This window comes from Apodemus sylvaticus, chromosome 22, assembly GCF_947179515.1.
Source record: "Apodemus sylvaticus chromosome 22, mApoSyl1.1, whole genome shotgun sequence".
In the NCBI taxonomy this organism is placed as follows: domain Eukaryota; kingdom Metazoa; phylum Chordata; class Mammalia; order Rodentia; family Muridae; genus Apodemus; species Apodemus sylvaticus.
In genome coordinates, this window is record NC_067493.1 from 26,702,027 (window position 1) to 26,726,546 (window position 24,520).

A 24,520-nucleotide genomic window follows, 5' to 3' on the forward strand; every position below is an offset into this window, starting at 1 on the left:
CTCTGCCTTCCAAGGCCAGCCTGGTGTACACAGTGAGTTCCAGGACAGCCAGGGATACGTAGTGAGACCCTGTCTCAAACAACCTACAAGCAAAACCCACAAAATGCCCTCCCAGCTTCCCATACGCAGTCATGAGCATGACCATACAGACTCACATGAATAATTTTAAGAGGAAAAGAATCATTTAGCATTTCCAGTGCAGGCCCCAAGAGGGCTGAGCCACTGCTGCTCCTGAACTCACATGACTGCCTTCAGCATGTGCCATGCCGTCCACCATCCTGCCCTGGGTGCCTGATTCCAGCATGCCCCCAGGCATCTGTCCAACTGGCACGCGCCTGAGCATCTGCCCTCCTTCCTATCCTGGGCCACTGTTTCCCAGCATGCACCAACTCTGTTATCTCCTCTGGGTGCCTAATTCCCAGGAGCACCAGGGCTCAGCTATCTGTCCTCCCACCCTGAGCACCTGGCTCTCCAGTCTCAGCTATAGTCTGAGTGCCTAGCATGGCTCCTCCTTGAGTTCCCCAAGAGCTTATCTTAGAGGATGCACATAGCCAGCTCAAGTCCCAGGCCAGGCCAATGCCACCTTCAAATGGCATAGAAGGAGACAGTACCTGCTTGTACCAGTCTGACTAGGATGGGGCTTGTTACACTGGACTTTGATAGCATCCCAGGGTACCAGCAACCCTTGTCTGTAGAGATCAGGGAACCTCCATGTACAGAAACACAGGGCTCTGAACCTAACAGAGATAGAGAAAAGCCAAGGCACTGTGATAGCCTACAGGCAGGAGGGCTGGCTGGGAGAAAGAGCAGTCACTCCTTGGCTCACAGTGGCCTGTCTCTGGTTCTCTACATTCCGAGTCTCCAAGGCAGCCTGTTCTGATTAGCTGTGCAAACTTAATTAGTTCACATCCAAGTTTGTGGAAGGCATCCCTCAGGGGAGCCGTGTGAACAGCCTCCGGTTACCAAGAAGACCGGATTCCATGCCGCGGTGGCGGTATTAATATTGAGCATAGCCTGCTCAGGTTGCCAGCCTTCCCCAGCGAAGCATCATCTTCCCCGTGGCTTCTTGAATGTGCCACCTTGTAAATAATATTAAAGCAATTTCTTCCGGGGTGTCAGGAAAAGAGAAGGGGTGGGTGAGGTATCCTGAAGCACCCTGTCTAACCCTGTGAGGTGAGCATCAGCTAAAGGGACACAACACCCTCGCCAAGAGCCCCAGACATGGCCAGGTCACCAGCACTGAATGAGGCTGGCCTCACCCACTCTAGAGCCTACAACATGGGGTGGGCTTGGCTGAATGAATGCCCAATAGGAGTTTTTCAGGCCCCCTCCCCCCAGCCAGTATGTTTGACTGTCTAGGAAGCACTTCTGCGCCTAACAATTGCCCAACTACCCACGCATTTTGAGGGTGTTTCATATTCACCCTTTAGAGATTCTCAGCAAGAGTTGGGGCAGTCAGAAGCTAGAAGCAATTTGGATAATGACACATCCTGTTCCAGAGCTTCTCCCAATCAAAGGGAATGGCCAGGGCTTTGATCTTCAGTTCCCTGGAGCACTGAAAAGATAGACAATCGCCCCCTGTGCTCCCTCCCCCAGGCCCTACCCAGAACAGGGCCCCAGCCTGACTGCCTGGGTGTTGGCCTAACTCTGGGGGAGAACTTAACCCCCTACTCAGAAGAGTGGCTCCCTGCTCATGCGCTCTTCCAAGGGTGCCATCCCCAGACTCCCTCCAGGGGGAGCACTACCCTGTCTGCTTACTCCATCCCAGCTCTCTTGTTCTGAACCCTGCTAGCTATAGTAGACACTAGATTCTGCCTGCCACAGCTCAGTGCCCTCCAGCTTCCTGGAGGGTTGGCCATCCAACAGGCCGTATGTGGGAAGGTGGCCTCCCTGCTCATCTCAGAGGCTTCTGGACAGGAAGACATCTCATGGGCCTGCCCCTGGCCACACAGCCTGCCTCAGGCCCCTGTTGCTTGCTGCCTCTGCCTCAGCTGATCTGTAATGGGCTCTCCATGGACCCTTGATTGGTTTTTAACTATGTCCCCAGCCCATTTCTTCCTCCATCCCCTCTCTGCCTGATTGGTCACATCAGGCCCCTGCCTCTGGGCCTCTGCTGAAGCTCCCTCAGTTGGTGCTTCCTTTTCCTGAAGCCTGGACACAAAACAGGCTAGTGGTCTAAGTGTGTCTCCTCCACGTCCCCAGCTCCATGCCACAACTGTTCCACAATAAGTGCCCCTCAGCCTAGGCCTCTCCCTTCCTCCCAACCCCCACCCCAGGTTTATTACCTCAGGTCAGCAGACAGTTTTCCTGTTTCTGTTGAGTTTATTCCATAATTACCCCCTGTTGGCAGCAAACAGTTACTAATCTTTACCACCTGTTAAAGCGGAAGCAAGTTTACATGCTAGTAGATGGGTTTGTCTGTTCAGTGGGTATGGGTGCACATGGGTGCACCTGGAAGTCAGAGGACAGCTTTGATGATACTCCTCAGGCACCTCATGCTTCTGGTTGACTAGGATTTGATTTCTCATTTGTCTGAAACATTACCAAGTAGGCCACCCGTCCACCATAATGGGGTTCCAAGTGTGTGTTACTGAACCCAGCTTTCTTCATAGAGTCTGGGGATTGAACTCACACTCTGATGCTTGTGAGACAGGCACTTGCTGAGCCGTCCCCAGCCCTCTTGTCTTACATTGTCTTACTGTCTGCTGCTCTGGGATACGGCTCACCTTCAACATTTGAGTTTATACTTGTCAGTGCTAAGCACTCCGCTTCACAGAAATATGCCACACAAAGTGGCAGGTGCGTGGTGAGGCTCATTTCAGAAATTGGTGGGAATTCTGCCCTAATCAAAAACCAAAGTTTTGAAATTTTTAACAGTTTTGAAACCTGAGTCAGCAGCTCTAAGAGCAATTTTTAAATCTTCAGTACAGTGCAAAGATATGCTAATTTGATACTTGCATTGCCGAGGACTGGCAATAAGAAAATATAGGAAAGCCTTTGCATTCCACAGCTAAACCATTATGTTTCGCAAAGAGCAGAAGACATTGTATGCACAGCCAGACTGCAGTTCACAGCATCCCGTGGTCCTGAATCTTAGAGTGTTGGAGGCAGCGCTCGTTGGGGATGCCGAGGTGATGCATACGCACTCCACGTGTTGAGGACCGAGGCCGCAGTGGCGCTGTAAGGTGTAGCCCAGGAGAGCGCTGCTGGCCAGAGCTCTCACTCCTCTGCCATTGCTGGTTCTGAGTGACTTCTCAGTCTCGGGACCAGCACCAGCCTTCGGCTGTTTCCATGCCGCCTTGTGCCCCTACATCCAGTTTACACAGTCTCATCTGAGATGGCAGCCCCCAGCTGAAGAAGCTGCTTTAAGGCGGGGCTTCTCCTGCCTCCTGGGGAACACCTGGCAGGTCTGGAGACCTTCATGGAGACTACTGAGGCAGTGTTGGTTGCTTCTAATGAGTTGAGGTCAGGGGTATTGCACTGTCCCAAAGATTGCCCCATTCAGTAAAACATGGCTCACTGGACAGTGGGAGCTTAGGGCCTGTTCTTGGGGTAGCCTGGTCACTGCTACGACCTGGGCACTATGCCATCTAGAGACTGGGTGGCTTTGTGGGTGAATGGACTCAATCTGTCTGCATGCCCTATGCCTCTCCTTTACCTAAGAAGACCGCCATCTTGGCACCATCAGCCCGTGAGGGATCCCATCATCAGATGTCATGGTCTTATAAGAAGCTGAGCAGCCCGTGGCATCTTTATTCTCATCCTAGATTCCGTTTTGGTCAGTAGGCACATGTTCGAGAGGTCGAGCCATCAGCCAGGGCCTCCGTGAGGAGGGCAGACCCAAGCTGGAGTCCAGCGCCTGGCCCCCATGCTGCCTTCAGTGGCCTCTCCTTGCTGCTTGTTGCTTCCCAACCCTCCTTGGTGCTCTAACTGAGCAGGCCAGGCCGCCTCCCGCACCCCCCACACTGGGGCCCCTCATGACTGCTAGGCATGCTGCGCCTCGCTGTTGTCCCATTTTATAGCAAAGAGCACCATGAGGCAGGCAGCATGGCATTTCTGTCCCCGAGCCAGGGCAGCCCGGCAGCTGTTGTATTACAGTTCTTGCACCTAACCAGCCTTCTGAGTATTTTCTGCCTTGTTGCCAGGTCCTTGCAAAATCGCTGGGCTGTGGCTAGTGTTCCCTGAGAGGGACTGCCCCACCAGGGTCCACTTCAACTCAGCAGCAGCTGTTCCATGTCCTTTGTGACTGATACCTTCTCCTTGGCATAAGGGCAACAGAGCCCCCAGGTCCAGGCTCATCTCCAGCACCCGTAGAAGCCAGTCCTGCCCCAAAGCCAATGGAATTCCAGCCAGGTAGCGACCACCTCCACTAGTTCATGCTGGCACTAAATGCCTGACTGTCTATGTGTTTCTGCCAAGCCTGGAGTCTATGTACCAGGCTGTGTCTTGCCTCTGACTATTCCTGCTACTGCAGGTGTGTAAGCAGGAGGGCCATGGGTATAGCCCACTTGATGCCAAGTGCCTCTGGCCTGTCAGGGTTGATCAACTGCAGCCTCCAACCAAGGCCTCCCAGTGGCCTGCACTACCCACATGCCATGTGACGGGGCACATGGTCATTTTCATGATGAAGTCAGTTGAGCATCTACAGGAGAGGGATACAGCTGGGAACAGGACCAGCATGCTATTTGTACCATACAGAGTGCCACACAGAAGGCAGACTGGCTTCCCCGTGGTCTTGTGGGCCCAAATCCGATATACTGTATGTAGTCCTTGCCCCCCCCCCCTTCTTAATCTACTGAGCCCTTATGGGCAAGACACAGCTTCCCTTACTTGCAGGCTGGCCTGGGCAATAGACTTTACACCCACCTGCAGCTCCCCTTGGTGACACCAGCATCACCCCCCCCCCGGGGGGGATGAAGGAGGGGCAGAGGATGTGGTGGCCTATTAGTGCTATGCATGGCTTCAGCCATACCTGTTACCTGAGAAGCCATTTCTTGGTCAGGTGACATGGCCCAGGGAGGAAAGCCAGCCCAACTGTGGAGCGAGCATGGGCTCTTTGGGTTGGGCTTGATCCAGCCCAGAAGCAGACATTTGCCCACAGATGCCTCTATTCTCAAATATGCGTTCCTGTAGGAAGAGCATGGAAACCCAGGGTATCTCCCTAGAGATGCTGTTGAGTTGATGACATTAACACAGCGACATGTATATCCGTGGGGGTGGTGCCCTAGTATGGAACACGCTGTGGGGTGAGAAGGAGCCATTTGTGAAGAGCTCAGGGAGAACATTCTAAAAAGTTCTGGGATCTACCAGAAGGCCACAGTGGGCAGGAGTGAACTCTGGCTATGTATACGTGCGCTGGGTATCCTCTGCTTATCAGATGTTTCCCCAGGCCTCCACCTGGAGCTAAGTACACTTGCTCTGGGATCAGGGTTACCTGGCCTCATTTCTTTAGTGCTTTAGGGTATAAGAGGCATGGCCATGGGAAGACTTGTGCTCCAGCAGCTGGAGCACCTCTGCAGCCCTGGTGTGGAGCCAATTGTTGCAGGCAAAGCTGTCTCGTGCAGTGGGTCCTCGGGAACGGCCCTGTTGAAGAGTGGCTTACATTCCTGCTATATTTCAGTTAAATGTTTGGGACTACGTGTGTCTGCTCATATTAACAAATGCCAAGTTCTGTACCTTGAAAATCTCTGGCTCCACAGACAACCCGTTCCCCATTTCTTAAACATCTTTTCAAAGACAGCTCTGCTTCTGCTGGGCGTGTGTCTCACACACACACCTCTGTGAGTGCTTTTAAAAAGTACAAGTGCCCGCTGTGCCACAGACCTGATTCAGTCCTTCACAGTGGTGCTTCCTGCATCCATGCATCACGCTGCCTCTTTCTTCCTGGGGGCTGCACCGTGAGCCCAGAAGCCAGTGAAGGCCTAGCTTTTGCTCTGGCGAGTCAGGTTAGTGGGCTCCCAGGCAGTGCGGTGTGTGTGGATAGTGAGTCTTTCCGACTTCTCTACAGTCTGCCTCAGCTCACAATGGGATCTGTGGCCCCGGGAAGCCAGGCCGTGTGTTTCATCTCATAGATACACAAAGAGCTCGCCCAGTACCCTGGGCCTCAGAGGGCAGACCAGCTGCTGCAGGCCCTGGGCCTGGGGTGCACATAGGGGTGCCCAGTGTCTAAGAAAGGTCTGCAGGTAACACATGCTACTTCTAGGGGTAGTCAGCCACACTGAGAAAGACAAGTCTTTGTTCCTACCATGGTGCTGACATTATTACAGACTTCTGTGGACAGTGCAGACTCTTACAAGTCTTTTAACAGTCACCTCAACTCTGGCTTCCTGTCACTCTGTGCACCTCGTACCCTGAAGGTCCACATGGGATTTGATGTAATATAGGAAGGAGCAGGTCAGAGAGCTTCAAGTTTTAAATACTGTGTTAGTTTCACAGCCTACACCCCAGTGCCTCCCACCCTGGCAGAGGGGCAGGGGTCTCTGTGGTTCATGAGGCTGCTATTGGTCAGGATTAAAGAGCCTGGGGAGGAGGCCCCGGAGGAGGAATATGGCTTGGTCCCTCTGTGTGATGTTGGCTGCTCAAGGAAAGGACCTCTGTCTCTATAGGATGGGAGAGCTCCCTACAGATGCTGCTCCCTTCACCCTGCCCACACAGGAACCCAAGGCTCTGGCAGAGACCATACCATGAGCCTCAGCAGGAATCTGGCTGGCTCTAGCCTCTCAATGGGTAGGGACTTGGTGGGTCTCCATCATCCTGGGTAGAAAGGCTCAACGCAGGCTCTGAGAAGCAGACACGCTTGGACCTCCAAGCTCACCATGTCCTGTCCTATCCTGACCTGTCTGACTGGTTTTAGGCCTGGCCTCACTGTCCCAGTGCTTGTACCCTGTGCCCTCAGCCTGGTCTTCACTAACATATGGAGTGTTCAAGTCCAGCAGTAACAGCGATAGAACTCAGAGTCATCCTGAGCGGGTGGCACCTGGTCTCCTCTTACAGCCTCAGCCTCACCTCTCAGCTCCGTGACCTCATCTGCCTGAGCAGGTGACTTCCCAGGAAGCAAGCAAGGGGTCGGCTAAAGTGAAAACACTTACGGACCAGTATCCCTCATCAGAGCCTGCGTGGGCCAGGAGGGCTGGGGCTAGCCTTGGGCGCAGCTGGAGCCTGCAGGGATAGACCACAAAACCCCCATTCCCAGGCCACAACAAGGCAGCCAGGATCCCCAGGAGATGCTGTGATGCTCTGGGACCCCCTTTCCACCATTCCTGATGGCACTCCGGTAATGATTTCCTTACTCACAACCTGACCCCATGCTGAGGAAAAGCAAGTTGAAATTAAATTAAATTTCAAATGTTAAACCAACCAATTAAAAAATGCAATCACACGGAAACATGCATTTTTCAAAACAGTGTTGTTTATTCTGTCATAATTAATGTATGCAGAGAGGAGAGTCTGGGTTCCCTAGGGCAGCCTGCTCCAGCACGGGCCATAGCCTGGACCCGGAAATGCACTGGCAGCTCCTGGCACTTTCCCACCCCAGGTCCCAGGATTCCTACTCTGCCTTCCTGCACCCAGCAATCCAGAGAAGGAGGGAACTGGATTGCAAGCCAGCTAGCCCTGGCCATCAGCTGGGCATTCTTTCTTCTGTCCCCTTTGCTTCCTCCCTGGCCACCCACTCTGTCCCCTCCTCCTCTTTCTCAGGCTAGAGCAGACTCTGGCCTGCTGTGTTTCCCCCAATCCTCCACCTCCACCGCTCCTGCTCCTTCACATAAACAGCTTCTCACATGAGTGAGCAGGGACCCACGTTAGCCCAGGTCTGTGATGAGAAAGCCGACGGGCTGAGAGTGCCTGTGCCAAGCTGTGCTTGAGGTCTCACTAGGTAGGGCACAGGCTGCTGTTCCTTGTGTCCACCATTGTGAACGACTCCCAAATGGGGCTCCTACCTCGAGGGACCTGATACTTCACCAGGTGTCTCAGCTTTAGAACTATATAGGATGTAGGCAGCCACTTCCACAATGGCCATCAATGTCTCTTTCAGAAAAAGGCAGATGCAGGACCTCCTCTGCTTCAGATGATGTCCCTGGTGGTCACTGTAAGGAAGGAAACACTAGCTCCACCCAGGCCTTGCTTCTGCCCCTTCCCTCCTCCTCCCCCCTCCTCCTCCTCCTCCCTGGCCTCCCCCACTCACTATTTCCAAGTGCTCCTTGGAGAATGTATGTGTGGGGGCAGGGATGATGGGAGATATGAGAAGGCAAGGCCTACCTGCATTCAGGACACTTGTGACCAAAAGGAAACAGTTCTAACCGTCATACTCAGCTCCATCCACTCATCCTGAAGGCTACTGTGTGCCAGACTGGGCATCCACAGGAAGGCTGTGGTCACAAACAGAAGTGCTCCCCAACATACACAATAGTTTATGTCCTACCTTTGATGCACAAGGAATCTGTCGGGGCTCTTAAGTTTCCTCCAGGTGGTACCTGCCTGCCACCAGGTAGACAATCACCTGCTCACCCCCCCACCCGGAGTCTAGAATATTCCGGAGTCACCTCATACTACTGACCTGGAAGTACCAAGGCTTTTCTGCAGTGGATGGGTGGAGCTAGGGCTCCCCTCCCTTCTGACATCAGTTGTTGGGGAAACTTTCTGGACTTGGGCAGGAGCCACCAAGCAGCTCCTCCCAAGCTCCTCTTTATTAATGACGCTTATCGCTGCTCACATAGAGCTCAGCAAATGCAGAAGGTGCTTGATAAACAGCCAGGCAGCAGCCGGCGATGGTGGATAACCTGCTCAGTAATTAACAAATGAGCCAACAGACGGTGGGGGTGGGGGGGTGAGCAGGTGATGTCTGTGTACTAGATGCCTGCTCCTCCCTTGTCTCCAGCCAGCTGGGTGTGCCCTGCACCCCTGCACAAGGTACTAGCTCTCTACCTGCTTAGAATGGGGCTAGGGTGTGACCTGGGGCAGCAGCTGCTAAAGGCAGGGCTTCTCCACCAAGTCTAGCTTCTGGAATTTGGGTAGTTCTTTCCCCGGGACAACATGGGAGACAGAACCTCAGCAAAGAGACTCTCTAGCTGCAGAGCCAATGAGCTGGCCTTGTTGGCTTGGAACTACTTAAGACAGTTGTTTATCCCTTTCCATTTCTTCTGGGATGGCCATGTCATCCCAGCCTGCCATGCCTTTGTATTTTGGATTGTGTAATTTTCTTGGCTTCACTCTGGTGGGGGACTAGGCTGGAGGTGATCATGTCTAAGGCTTGCCTGTCTCCACTGTGGATGACATTTGGTGGGACTCCAGCCCTGAGAGGGGTGAGGTAGTATGGAAAGGCTCAACCTAAGGAACCCCCTCAGCAGACACTGCTCTTCCGGGGCTTCAGTCTTGGTATTTACGCCCAAGAATTATGAAGGTTTCTGTCATCTGTGCCACCTGGGCAGAAGGAACTAAGCAGGCCTCCACCATGACAGAAGCCACCACAAGTCAGGTCTACCAGGGGGAACCTGGGCAGTCAGGGTTCCAGAAGTCTCAGGCTCTGTGTTTCAGTGGCTGCTATGGGTCAGCCTTGGCTTTTAAAGGAGCTCAGAGGCACCCAGGAGCTTAGAGGGCAAGGGCAGGATACAGCCTCTGTGCCGGTGGATGCAGCTTCTGCCTACAAGATAAAGGGGTGCTATGCAGCAGCATGACAAAGCTTATGATTGTTCTTCATATTGAAATGCCTCAGCACGCCGTACGGCGGTCAGGAAGAGAGCCACCCTAGTCAGAGAAAGGCTCCTAGGTGGACCCTCAGCCACTTGTTCATGGAGTAACTAGTCCGGCTACTTCTCTCCTGAGCCTGAGTGGGAGACAGAGGAAAAAAATCACATGCTGAGCAGGCCTGAAACAACAGGCCTTGCGGGCACAGGAGGACTTGACAACAGGGGCAGGCAGAAGGGTGGCCCATGTCTCTCAGGGTGTTTTACTCTCAGGACAGGGTCAGACCACAGATGTGACTCACAGATGACCTCAGAGGGCCAGGGAGGGCCTCTGCTGTGGACATCGTCTCTGCTTTGTCACCTTCCCCCCCCCCCCCCCCCGTCCCACCAGGACCCATAAGAGTCTGCTGAGTGAGTGCAACCACTCTTCCCATGTAGGAGAAACCAGCCAGCCTCTGTAACTGTGCAGTTCTCAGGAAGCCATGTGTCACTCACAGAGCCGTCATACTAGGCCACCTGACAGTTGTCATGCCTGCTGCGGTCAGCTCCCATCAGGTCAGGCCTGACACCTTTGTGCAAAGGTGGCAATGTGGACAAAGCTGGGGTCCCCCCAACTGCCAGTCTGCCTGGCGTGTCCTTAGTACCGTGGCCCAGGGACTTCTTCCTTGGGGAGTCCTTCTAGGCCCCTCTCCATGATATCCAGAGCTGTGGACTGGCCATCCTCCACCCACTGAGGGACTACCTGTGGCAGGGCCATCATCAGTACTCAGGGTGTGTGGAGGGAAGGGAGGAAGGACTGACTTATGGTGGAGGAGGGAGCTGCCCTCCCCGCAGGCTGAGCCCATGTCTCAGACCTCGGTTTCCACTCCTACCTCCCTCACATGTGCGCTCCAGAAACCAAAGATGCCCAGTCTCTCCACTCCTTGGGTGAAGGGCCAGCAGCAGCAGCAGAGTCATTAGGCCGCTTCAGACGCCTGGTGATTTAGCAGTGTGATTACCTGCTAATGCAATACCTCACAAAGCTTTTTATTAGATTTTTTTTCCCCCTTTTCCTTCCAAACGCCCTTTGGAAATAAACACCTGAGGCTGTTACACTCTATACCACTCATTTTAATTAACTTTTAAATCACGTACTGTCACCCAGACCTCCCTCAAATGTTAACTCTGGGCTGGGCCGGGCTGGGCTTGGAGACCTGCTCTCTCTGCTTTGTCCCTGCCCATGGAGTGGGAGCTCTCTGGGTCTCAGCCTCAAGTGGCCTCAGAGTGAACATTTGGTACTGGTTTAGTGAGGTTCGTCCTACTATCCAGCAGGGGACCCAATGAACTACCACACCCCTGAGAAAGCCACTCAAGGGGCACCAACAGAGGCCTCATCTTGGTCCTGGGTACACAGAGATGGCACAGCAGACACTACCGCCTTCCCTACTGCCCACATGTGGGTCTGAACAGCACACACTTGGGCCCAGCTCATGGGTAGGACACTGTGGGAACCTATGGATACCCACCAGGTTCCAGCCCAGAACCTCAGCCTTCTCAGGTCACTCCTGCATGGTCAGTGGGGACTGTGCTATACCCACCCCTGTTCTCTGTCAGTAGCCTCTGACCTTGTGTCCATGCCCTGACTCCTTTCCCTTTCCCTGGCCACACATTCTGCATCTAGGAGCTTGTGGCATTCAGTTCTCCACTTTATTCTCAGTCATAGATGATGGCTCTTCCCGGGAGGGGCAGAACACAGTGGGCCATCATGCCACAGCAGAAGGGTGGCTCAGACAAGGGTACCATCACACATAATTAGTTCCATCTACCGTACCAGGATTCCATTTAGTGTACCAGGATTCTGTACCCGTGTACCAGGATCCCACCCAGCATGTTAGGGTTCTATCTAATCTACTGTGATTCTGTCCAACATACCAGGTTCTGTCCAGCATAAAGGGTTCCACCCAGCATATCAGGATTCTGCCTACTATACTAGAATTTGGTCCCCAGCATCCTGGGGTTTCATGCAGCGTATAATTATTCTAATATACTGGGATTTGTCCAGTTTCCTGGGGTTCCATCCAGCATACCAGGGTTCGCCCAGTATGCCATAATTCCATCCAGAATTACTGGTGTGCTTTCCAACATATTGAGGTGCCATTTAGCATAGTGGGGTACCATCTAATGCATTGGAGAGCCATATCTGTTCGTTCTTGTGTGTCGGTCTCTGCTCACTGACTAGCTCTCTTCCCTCCCTGTGGTCATGTGTGACTGGAAGGCTCATGCTCTTCCCTACCTTCATTTCCACTCAAGCTCTAAAAGGCCTGGAGCTCTGGTGGGGTCCTCTTGGGCCGGCTGCTTGGCAAGGTGGCGGTAGCGGCCATCGTAGCCTGTTCTTTATAGGAGTTTGTAGTGTATGGGACAGTGTGGACGGGGCACAGCGAACTACTTGCTCTTGTGCACACCTTCCCACAGAGCACCAAACCCTGTGTCTGTCTGTCCATCCTCCATCTAATTCTGTAGTTAATATGTGCTCAGCTCTTCCCTCTGCCCTGTCGGCTGCTGGTCAGGCCAGCAAGGCTAAGGTTCTGGTGTCCCCTCTAGTCTCCTCTGTGGGTTTCCGTCTCTGTCCATCTGTCATCTCTGCAAGGTGGGTGGGAACTGGGATGTATCCACCCATAGAACTCAATCCCAGCTGCCTATAACCATGATCACCCCACCAGACTGCAAACTAGCCACGGGGATCTTGTCACTAAATGCATCTGTGGTTGTATGCTTGTGAAGATGCCCCCCCCCCAGTGCCCAAACATGTGGATGGGTTTGGGATGCTTCTTCCACAGTCACAGGAGCAAGTGAGTGAGTGTGCCTGCGAAACCCCAGCCCAGAACTTGACACGTGGAGTGCTCTCAGGTACCAGCCTAGCATCACGCTGTGAGCAGGGGCAGCATATGGCCGTCAAGTGGGCAGGCAGTGCAGGGTTGATCCTCTAATTCTGAGTCACCCCAAGGCTTCCTCATCCTCTGTAGCCCTGAGTCCTGGAAGCCCCCAGGCCTGGCCTCGAATTGACATCACCATTCCCAGCCCAGGTTAGGAACCTGAAAGCCCAGGCTCTAGGGCTGTGAGGAACCCTGCAGGAACTTGAGGTAGTCCAGGAAAGGGAGTTCCTAGTAGCCACCAGAGGCCCTGCTATGGCTAGGCAGATTGTGGTAGCTTACCAGAATATGTCTGAGCCTAGACACCTCCTCCAGGGCAGGCAAAGCCCTGGGTACCCTGGCATGGGCAACATCCCCAGTACAGGACACTTGCACCAGACAGGCAGCTGTCACTAGGTTTGGGGCATTATTCAATACACAGATGTATTGGATATGGTCATCTGTGTCCCCAGATTTATTACAGGAATAAAGAGGGCTAATAAGGAGCAGCTCAGCTGGGCAGTGGTGGCGCACGCCTGTAATCCCAGCACTCTGGGAGGCAGAGGCAGGTGGATTTCTGAGTTCGAGGCCAGCCTGGTCTACAGAGTGAGTTCTAGGACAGCCACAGCTACACAGAGAAACCCTGTCTTGAAAAAAACAAATCTAAAAACAAACAAAAAAAAAGGAGCAGCTCCCAGGTACCCTCAGGAGCCAGAGCTTCCTGTTTTTGCTGCCCTCCAGTGTCTCTGCCCACCCCAAGGGGCTTCCAAAACAAGTCATCCAGGAGCGGCCTGTGATGACCCACCCTATCCTCAGGAGGGAGGATCTGCCCAGCTACTTAGCCTTGCAGTTGGCAAAAGTGGGCACTGCCCTCCAGTGTGTCTCTGCACTTCACAGAGCAGCAAAGGCCAAGAGAGAGATGTCTGCAGCATTGTTCTGGAAATTAGCTTCCCCTTTCCCTGAAGGTCGTGCATTCCACTAGAAAATTAACCAATATTTTCCTAATCAAATGAGACTGTCTCTTCCTTAGAGGAGAGGTGGCTGTGTCCAGCAGCCCATTCATCTTGGAAGGCAGCAGCACCCACGTGGGCCCTTGTTTTATTAAATAACCTCTCCTGTATGTCAGTCTTTCCACCTGTGGCCAGGTGCTAGTATTGAGGGAAACAGCCTGGTGTAACAGGTAGAGGGAGGCTTGCCCCATTCTTGGCTACACCATTGTGGCTGCCTGAAGTCTCCATAGCACATATCCTTGGGTTTATCCTCCTTCCTCATTAATGTCCTGTGGGCTTGATTATCTAGCTCTGCTCCTGAGCCAAGGAGGGTATGTGCCCAGCTCCAAGAGGTCCTGGAATGCACCCTTACCGCCTGAGCCTGCACCTGGTGCCCACGACCCCTCAAGCCCAGGGCTGGCCTAGTCCAGCACTGGTGAGGCACGTGGACTCCTGGGCATTCAAAACTGTGACCCTAAAGAGGAAAGAATTGAGCCAGGCATGGCAGCATAAGCCAGTCACCCCAGCTGAGGCAGGAGGACTTTGGGTTCTGGGCCAGCCTTGGCTGTATGGTAGTAGACTAACTCCAAAGCAGACCAGCTGTGGAGGTGACTATGAGTAAAAGACTTGTAAGAGCTGAGTTCAATCCACAGCACCTATGTTCAGGTTGGCCTGAAACTCACTATGTAGCCCAGGCTGGCCTTACACTCATCCTGATCTGCTTGCCCCCAGCTCCTGAGTGCTGGGTATGGCAGTACATGCTTGTAATCTCAGCAAAGGAGTAGCAAAGATGGGAAGGAACTTTGGCCAGTTAACCTAGCCTATTCAGTTAGCTTCCAGGTCCCATGAAAGACCCTGTCTCACAAAACAGGATGGCGAGCACATATGGAACAAGACTCAAGATTGACCTCTGGCTTCCACACTGTGGGCCACACCAGTACATTCTCAAGCACACACATGCACAGACGCACTCAAAAATAAGGGAATCCAGCAGGGTGTAACAGCATATACCCAGCACTCAGGAGGTGGAGGCAAGCAGATCTGTATGAGTGTAAGACCAGCCTGGGCTACATAGTGAGTTTCAGGCCAACCTGGGCTACATAGTGAGATCCTATCTTAGGAAACCACAGACTAAATAATAAATAAAATAATACATATTTGGAGTAGAGGGCAGTGTCTGTGAGGGTGGACGAACAAATGTGTCATTGTCTGGTGTAGATCATCTTGCTACAGATAAAGTCATTTTACCCAGAACCATGCTGCATCTCTGTTGCTACGAGAGGAGGGACATGCTGCATTGCAATGTCAATGATGGACCACGTGTCACATAGACCCTCAAGGTCACACGGCCTGGTTGTGTGGCTGAAAGTTCTCTGTAGGACGTTCGCACTGGGGTGACGATGCCTGGCTGTTGTGCATTCTCCTAGAATGTGCTTTGTTATTGATGACACGTTGCTTCATGTGTGAGAAGATATTTGTGTCTGTGTGCACGTGCACACACAAGCTGGGAGAGAAGAGGTTGTCACTCTTCCTGCAGGGCTCTGAGGAAGCTGAGTCAGTGGGATCGGTGCCTTCTGTCTCTGTGTTCCTGAAGTCACAGCATGCCTGTAAAAAAAAAATGGGGGACTGGGGAATGGAAGGCATGAGGATCTGAGTTCAAACCCCAAAATCCACATTAAAAACCGGGCCTGACAGTGCGTATTTACAAACCTCATGCAACAGAGGCAGAGACAGAAGTCCCTGGGGTTCGCTGGCTAGCCAAATCAATGAGCTGCAGGTTGAGTGAGAGACCAGGTCTCACAGAAGATAGAGAGCAACAGGATGATCTCCAACCCTGACCTCTGGCCTCCATACACTCACAGGCATGTGCATCCCTGTGCACACACCAAAACAAAAAAATAACACAGGCAAGAGAGATGGTGGCTTGGGAATTCAGAGCACTTGCTGTTCTTAGGGAGGATCCGAGCGTGGTTCCCAGCACCATATCAAGTGGTTCACAACCTCCCCTACCTTCAGTTCCAGAGGACCCAACCTCCTCTTCTACGCCCCATATCCACATATGTGTGTACTCAGATCCACATGCCCACATAGCCAAATGGTGATATATATATGATTGTAGCTAACTCAGAACACACACACACACACACACACACACACACACACACTTAAAAATAAATATTAAAATTAAAAAAAAAAAAAACAAGGGCAAGTATGGCAGCAACATGCCTTTAATTCCAGTGCTCAGAGGCAGAGGCAGGCAGCTCTTGTTATAGCTTGACACTAGTCTAGTGTGTTCCACGCTAGCCAGGGCTACACATGGAGACTCTGTCTTAAACCTGGGATAGGTGTCATCAATGACATCACCCCCAGCAGCAGGAACCACCACCGTTTTGCTGAGTATGACCCCATCTCCATGCTTGGGTATTACACCCAGGGAATCAGTCCTTACAGTTAGGATACTCTGCCTGTGAGTATACCACACCTGCCTATTCAGTCTGCTTATTTATTTACTTAAACCTTCTGTGATCCAAAGAGCTACATCTCGTCCCACCTGGCACTCACTTCCAAGGCATGGAAATTGATGTCTGAAGGGTCAGGTGACCTGCCCATAGGCTCTGGCAGATGTCAGGATCTCCCAAATATCCCCAGGGGGCGGGGTGGTGGTGTCTGTGGACATCTGGGTTGGATGTGTGTAGTTTCCTAGGGCATCCTCCAATGTCACATGATGGCTGTATGCCAAGTGGGCAGCCAGTGCCTAGCCTGCCTGTGTGCGTCACTCTGCCCTTGCCATCTACACTGCTCAGGCATAGCCAGGGAAAAATAGAGCTTGCTAAATGGAAAAGGACTAACTCAGTTGGAAAAAGAGACATGGTCTTCAACACCCTGGACAAGTAGGGAGGGTGATTTCCCTTTCCTGAGACAGATGACAACATCAGAGTCCACTCAAAAATCATTTCCTAAAGCAAATCACAGGATGGTACCTGCCGGATGTGAGATGATTTGTATTCTATTCTTGGGGCCAAGGAGCAAATTGACTGCAGAACGTGTTTTGCGATTTCTTTTTTAAATGAATGCCATCAATGAAACTGCAGCAGCAACAGCAGCACATGGACCCTCCCGCTGCAAGACAAGGACAGAGACAATTCCAGCTCCGCCCGAGCCCCAAAAGCAGACACTTCCTCGTGCTGACTAAGGATGCTGACCATCCCCACCTTCCCACACCTTTTCTATAGAGAACAGGACACGTTTACCCCTGGAGTTCGAGTGGTTAAGACAGGCCCATTCCTGCAGCTGCCACCTCCAAGTCCTGAGTCACCTGAGCTCAGCCGTCCTTCCCCTCAGCGGCTCTCTTGCTGGGGGAGTTAGGAGAACATCTGGTTCCAATGCCTTTTGGATTCAGATGGCCACTTCCTTCTTCCCTCATCTCCTTCAGGTTAGACACCCCATCCTTTATCACCTGTGGGTCTGGAGCACCCCTTCAGTGCACACAATGTGTCAGTGCACACAGTGTGTCAGTTGTAGAATCCTGGGAGTGAAGGCACTCCTGAAGTGGCATCAGCATCACCCATCCTGGTAGTGGTTTGTGACCTTCTGATCTCCCCCTGAAGGGAGAGGTGGCCCTGGTTGCTACCAGTGAAGTCCCACGGCTAGCTGGACCCTAGGGATATGAAGCCTACTGGACAAGCGATTAGCCTGGAAATGGGCTGGTTCTTATGGCATGGGGGGGGGGGGTGGGAGATGGGTGGGTGCTGGGCTCATGCACATGTTGAGTTCTGAGCCAGCTGAGTCGGGGGTGCCAAAGTCCCTGAGGCTGACCAAGGTCAGACAGTGGCCTCTTTTGCATTGGAATTCTGTGCTTTGCATGTGACTGATCAGGGCTCACTTTGCCTTAGGGCCCTGTCTCAAGTCAGCAAGGAGCGAGAGGGTCCATGTGCTGCTGTTGCTGCCAGAGGCTGGGAGTGGGGCCTGACCCTGGAGGGAAGCAGAGCCTCTTTCCCTGCTGGTCAACCCCAAGGGTTTGCAGACTCTATGCCTATTGTGAGTCACTGTGCCCTGCCCCTGCCTTATAGGGCACAGGCTAGGGATGGTAGGTAAAATGTCCATGGTACTGTGCCTGCTCACCAGCCTGCTATACATTGTCTTCCACAGTCCTGCCAGGACCCTGGACAGGTATTCTGTCCCCACACCTGAGCCTGTGTTCCTGACCTCCCTGAGGAAGCTCTGAGGCAGCTGATGGAGCTCTTCATGAGCATCCTCTGTAGGGCCTATGAGCTGAACCCCCCACGCTGTCTGAGGAAGTCCCTTAATGGAGGTTTAACCCTGCTACCCCCCATGCTGACCCTCAAGGAAAGGCCACATGGTAGCCTCAGGGAGGAGGGCTATGTAGGAGCTTCCTGGCTAGGATAGAGGTCTTTTATGCGGCCCGCTTATCAGACCTTAGGACCTGCTGCGGACACCCACCAAGATTCCTGTGGGTCTCCTCCCATCCAAGACCCTCCTGGCCACCGTGCAGCTAGTCTCGACCCCTAAAGCACAAAGTCCCAAGCTGCTGTGCTCCATCAACCGCAGGCCTCTCCCATTGCTCACAGATGTCAAAAGGCTGGGATCATGGAAAGCTGCGACCCCTGGGGGCATGCTAGCTGTGTGTCAAGCTGGGTCCGCCCTGGAGGAGGCTCTGCGACCCTGGATGGGACACCTCTAAAATTGCTGGCTACTTTTTAAAGTAGACTTTTAATGCTAACAAAGACATAAATGGCCGTGAACAGTCCAGCATGCCCTCCTAGCCACCCTCCTCACCACTCCCATAGACTTGGTGGGCCCAGTTCCCTTGCAAACAAACCGGACCTCTTCTGTTCCCTCTCTGTCCCACCGACACTGGCAAGAGGCGTCAGCTGTGCTGAGCTCGGCAGGAGGGAGCGGGCATATCAGTGTCCTGAGGCCACGGCCTCTGGGTAGACAATGACTTCGCTTCCCTGCTCTGTGAGCCCTGGCCTCATCCCAGCATAGTCTTGTTGGCACGCTCCAAGAAGACTGGACCAGGACAAAGCCTGCCATTTCAAAAATGAGCCTGGAGCCCGGGTCTCCTCCCCAATCTTTGTTTTTGACTCCTTCATATTAGGACTCCCTGCAGGAGACATGCACTTTGGCAGTGGAATGTTTTAATTGCCTCTCAAAATAGCTTACAATAAAGAACACTAAACTGTGACTAACCAATTGTATTTAAGGAAGCCCTGGCACAGTCAGAGGTGGGCCAGCTGATGGGGCCTGCCCACTCACACAGCCGTGGAGCTGCCGTGTGGCCATGTAGGCCCTGACCCCCTCCGGGCTTCCGGCCACAGTCCCCTGGGCCGGTTTTAATTGAGTGTTCCAGAGAAAGGAGTGTCAGTCTGCAGCATCCATGTGTAGTCACGGTCAGAGAACCTCAGCCCCAAAACAGAAGCAGTGACAGCATGGGCAGCTGATGCTACCAGACCCTCCACACAGACACTCCACCATCAGAGACTTGTGAGTGCTCGTACTAGAACAGCCAGGGCAGGGAGGGGCCCTCCTCACAGACCCTGCTTCCCTAAGCAGCCCAGTAGCCATTTTCATCCACCGTCTCCATGTAACTCAGCCTGACTAGGGGCGAGCTTCTCACTTGAGCCTCACATAGTTTTGCTTTCCCTTGGCACTAGGGCTTTCACTAGCCAGCTCTCACCCAGAGGCGGAGGCTCTGAGGTAGTCTGCAAACTAAGCCATGGGAAGAGAGCATAGACAAGTGACCTGCACGTGTGCACGTAGCATTTAACCTGTGGACTCTGCTCTTTTTTTATGGCGTGGCCCAGAGGGTCCTGGATGTACCCTGCACTTTTAGGGAGCCTGTGAGCAGAGGAAGAAGGGAAGGTCTGAGGCAGCATCCACTGCCACCTCCTGAGGCACACGAGCTGGACATGTGGTGGGCACTGACTGGGACGGACCTAAAGAGGATACTTTGATAGATCTCTCTGGCCTGGAGGACACACGTTCTTTCTCAATCTTTCCTGAAGGTGCTCACCTAGAGACAGATAAAGTTAGAGATGGCAAGAAACAGACACCCAGTACCATGGGATCTATTTTGCAGCTATTTCAAGACAGCCATGCAGATCCTGAATAGAGAGTAGAGCCGCCCTTGAGGGCCATAACCCGGAAGATGCCCACACAGGGCTTCTGCCAGAGGAAGCCGGGAGCCCAGGTGGGAAGGGCTACGTGTGGAGCCCAGAGTCTGCTGCTCGTCTCTCTTAATTACTGACAGGGCAGTTGCTGAGTTGAACTGGAGCTGGAAAAGCCTCAGTGAGTAATTACTGTCAGAAACACAAGATCTACAAAGCCGTAAGCTCACAGCTTGGTGATGTTACTGAGTCTAATTAAAAAACAAGAAAGAAAATTCTCTTTCATGATCGACTTTCAGGGCCAGTGAAAGATGAAAAGCAAGGCAGCTCGCAGTTGATGCCAACACCACAGATAAGTGAGCAGTCCACACCGCCAGGCAAACATGCTAGGGTCCCAGGTCCCTGGGTCGTCCTTAGCCAGGGAGCACCTGTGACTCACAAGAGGGCTGATCACCTGACATATCTGTGCTTATGATGAGTACTACCTTCTGAGGTCCTGGGGACATTCCTACCAGCAGGCTTCTCCCTCCAGCCAGTCTCTGCTATAGGAAGTCTCTACCGGAAGCCCCTGCCCTGCCAGAGCCTCCAGCGGGCCTGCCTGTGTGGAGGCACCAGGGCAGTGGTTTCTGGTAGCATAGGCACCTTTGAACCTTAGACCTTCTAGCAGCCTCACTCTTCCGGATTCCTCCTTGGGAAGAGGTTGCCATGGGCAGCGCATCTCTGAAAACAGTTATTGACTGGATGTCCTGCTAGGTGCCACCAGCCCATGTGGTGGGAACTTGATGGAAATCCATCAGTCCTCAGTGCAGCCATCCCAGAAGGGTCTGCATAGAGGTGGATTCAGTGTCATGAGTGACAGAGATTGTTCTGCCTTCATCTCAAGGCACCCACAGCTGTCAGGAAGCCCAGGCAGCTGCTTGTTAGTCTGTCTGCTTGAGAACTCCCAGCAGAGGCTCTGGATGAGTCTGAAGTAGGACAGAGCAGCCAAGTCCCGGGCCAGGCACCAGAAGGGTGTGTGTGAGGAACTTCCAGGACATTTTCTGAGGCGCGAGTGGCCTGGCCCACTGGGGCCCATTCTGCCACGTGTCAGACTTCAGGCAGTAAGGAGAGCGCATCCTCGCCCCTCCAAGTCTTCAGAGATTTACCTCTGAAAGTCATGTCATTCACAGGATATTTTTAACCCAGAACCAACAAATCTGCCTTTTAGCATCAGCTGCAGCAACAGCCCATGCCCACAGCTTTGAGAGCAGATGGTTGCCCGGCTGTCATCTATGTCCCTGGGCCTACCAGGAGCCCTGAGCCACACCTTCAGCTGCCATCAGTGAGGCATGCCAGAGCACAGCCCCCCACTAAGTGCTGGTCCTGAGAGGCCATCACAGATCAGAGAAGCCTAAACCTGGACCCTGACCACTTTGTCAGTACACAGTCAAGGCCTGGTCCGCAGAGTCACTCTGTTCACCGGCTTTGCTCCTACCCCATCCCTGGGGGCAGGATGGGCCTCAGCCCTGTTCCGTTCAAGCTGAGTGTGATACTCAGACCTCACCCTTACAGCTCGAATAAAGACTTCCCGTGGGGGAGTGGGGGAGAAAGCATACACTGTCAGCACCTAGGTTCCCCTGGCCACAGGTTACCATTACAGAGCAGGCTGGCCATGTTTGACTGGCTTGAGTGGAATGTCACATGTAGCAAATGACAGGTCCCCAGGAAGGAAGCCAACCATGGGTAGAGATAAGGCTTGCCCCAAGATTTTATATAGTATAGAGTTCCCACTTCAGCCTGTGTTTAGCTGCATGATAACAGAAAACAGGTGATGGTCTGGGCTCTGCTAAGTCCCCAGACCCACAGGGGGCCTCTCCCTTCTACTGTGGTCAGTTGGCAGCCAGGCCTTTGCTCTTAAACCACTTTATTAAGACACATTTCCCATGCCTGGGGTTCCACCGAGCTCTAGAGCACCCATCGAGCGTGAGGTCCCTCCCAGCATGGGTGGGGGAGGGGTGCCAGGGGAACAGATGTTGATTCCACTGTCTTCACTGTTTTCTCAGAGGGAGATGCTAGGAATATTTTTCTATTCTTCTCCACACTTTGTTGTTGTTGTTGTTGTTGTTGTTCGAGACAGGGTTTCTCTGTGTAGCCCTGGCTGTCCTGGAACTTACTCTGTAGACCAGGCTGGCCTCGAACTCAGAAATCTACCTGCCTCTGCTTCCCAAGTGCTGAGATTAAAGGCATGCGCCACCACTGCCCGGTTTCCACATGTTTTTAAATATGCATTTGTTTATTATTATTGCATGTATGCCATGGGACAGGGACTGCATGGCACAGTGCGGAAGTCAGGACAGTTTCCTGCAGTAGGCTTTCTCCTGCCAAGGTGGGTTCAGGGATGGAACTCAGATTGTCAGTCTCCCGTGGCAAGTGCCTTACTCACTAAGACACCTTGCCAGCGCCACAATTTTTGTTTTGTTTTGGTGATTCTAGGACTTGAACCCCTGATCTTGGACATGTGAGAGTTTGTGGCTAGCCCTTGCTACCTATTTTCTAAGACAGGGTCTCTGACTGAACCAGAGCTCACAGCTCGGCTCTAGGTTGGCCATAATTACTGGAGATATGCCTAGCTGTCCTGCAGCCCCTAGCTCTGCACAAAGATTACAGACAGTGGATCGTCTGACTCACTGCTGACTTGTGCCAGTGTGCTGGGAGCTGACCCCATGTCGTCATGCTCACTCATACTCATGGAGCTGGCCTTATACCACCGAAACAGCCCTCACCCTTCTTGTGGGACTTTCTGAGGGATGTACCACTTGCCTTCCAAAGTTCCATCTCTCCTGCTCCTCCACAGTACTCCTCCCTGCTTCAGGAAGTACTGTGCCAGGGTACCTGTGTGGCAAACAGAGGGCATCTTTGTGGAGTGAGCTCTCTCCTTCCACCTTTCTGAGGGTTCCAAGTATCAAACTCAGGTCTTCAGGCATGGCAAGTTCTTACCCATCTTTCTAGCCCCTTGGCTCATTATTTTTTTAAACTAGCTTCTGTGCTTGTTACAAGATTTCAGGAGTCTTTGTATAGCTGGACACACATTTATCAGCCATAAACCATGCTATGTTTTCCTAGGCTATGTTTTTTAGGAAAAGGCCTAGGGCCCCCAAGACCAAGTTCTCAGTATAAAGGAGATTGATTTACCCCAGAGGAACAGAAGGCAGGAAATTAGAGACAAAGACAGGTGATAGAAGATAAGGGAGAAGGGGAAGGAAAAGGGGACATGAAGGAGAGGTATTTGTCCTGGAGAACAAGGATTGCCTCTGGACAGAGAAGAGACAGATGTGTTCCATAAGCTAATGGTACAAGAGGAAGCCCCGTGTTAGGATGGGCTGTAATTGGGCTTTTTAATTAAGTGAATTAAAGGGGGATTTGATGGCTGGATTTCAATACTTTGATAGCTGGGCCTTAATAGTCAGCCTCAGGAGGAGGAAGTGGCCAAATGAGGGAATAGACAGTTTTTAGCAAGACAGAGGGCATGAGAGAGAAGGGCCAGGCTGCCAGCTCACCACACACTCGAGCTGGCCAGAGTCCCTTCAACATTGGTCTTTTCATTCTCTGAAAGCATTCAGGAGAGCAGAAGTTCTGACTTTGAATAGTTCATCGGTCCTTAGTTTGTGGAGTGTGCATCTGGTGTCAGACCTAAGGAGGATTTCTCTCCATGCTTTTCTTCTAGGAGTTCTAGTGTGTACATTTTACAGATCTAATCCATTGGAGTTGACTTTCAGATCTGATACTAGACATGTTTTGAAGTTCTCTCATGCATCTGTGGAGGGCTGGGGATGTAGCTCAGACTGCAGAGTATTTTTGCCTAGCCTGCACAAAACCCTGGGTTCTGTCCTAATACCACGTAAACCACGTAAACATGCCTGCAATCCCAGTGCTCCAGAGCTGACGGGAGGCTCAAGGCCTTCTGTAGCTACATACATAGTTTAAGGCCAACCTGGACTTCATGAGACTCTGTCTTAAAAAAAAAAGTGTGTGTGGGGTGCACACATACATTGCTTAGAAAACACTTTGTAGCTTGGCCATGAACCTGAGTCAGTCTTAGGGCGACTGCCACCGTCCCTCCACCATCCCTCCACCGTCCCTCCACCGTCCCTCCTCCATCCCTCCACCGTCCCTCCACCGTCCCCCCACCGTCCCCCCACCGTCCCTCCACCGTCCCTCCACCGTCCCTCCACCGTCCCTCCTCCGTCCCTCCTCCATCCCCCCACCGTCCCCCCACCGTCCCCCCACCGTCACCCCACCGTCCCCCCACCGTCCCCCCACCGTCCCTCCACCGTCCCTCCACCGTCCCTCCACCGTCCCTCCACCGTCCCTCCACCGTCCCTCCACCGTCCCTCCACCGTCCCTCCACTCGAGCCTGTCACTGCTTCATCCCTGCCCAGCGATTCTTTTTTTTTTTTTTTTTTAATTTTTTCGCAGCAGCTTTGCTCTTTTTCAGACCATGTGGGAATCCCAGGGTTTGTAAATCTCCTTCCAAACTGTAGTCTCAGCCGTTCACATTCTACGAAGCGGGAAGACAGCTCCAGTATTGACTGGGCATGCACCAACTGTGCAGATTGTCTGGGGATGCTGCATCTTAGCAACGCAGCTCCCAGCCGAAGAGGGCTTCCTCTGAGCCCGTCTTCTCATCTCCATCCCGCAGCTGTCTCAATCTTCTCTCAATCTTTCCCTAGGTGGTTCATGTTTCGCTGTTGTTATAAAAAATATTGGCTTCCACTTTCCATTTCTCCTTGTTGCTCATGTAGAACACCCTAGAATGCCACCTGCACAGAGGTGGTGTGCAGGCATCTCCGTGTCCC

At 52.7% G+C, this 24,520-nt stretch overlaps 1 protein-coding gene and 1 long non-coding RNA gene across 3 annotated transcripts in view; one reads left to right on the top strand and one right to left on the bottom strand.

The window, feature by feature from the left end:
• Mad1l1 (mitotic arrest deficient 1 like 1) overlaps positions 1-24,520 on the top strand; it is a 310,585-nt gene that overhangs the window by 276,412 nt on the left and 9,653 nt on the right. The window lies entirely within an intron of this gene.
• Positions 7,387-8,646, bottom strand: LOC127672572 (uncharacterized). The gene is made up of 2 exons (XR_007974990.1): positions 8,420-8,646; positions 7,387-8,084 (listed from the first exon to the last, which is right to left on the bottom strand). It is a non-coding gene; the product is annotated as an uncharacterized LOC127672572 (long non-coding RNA).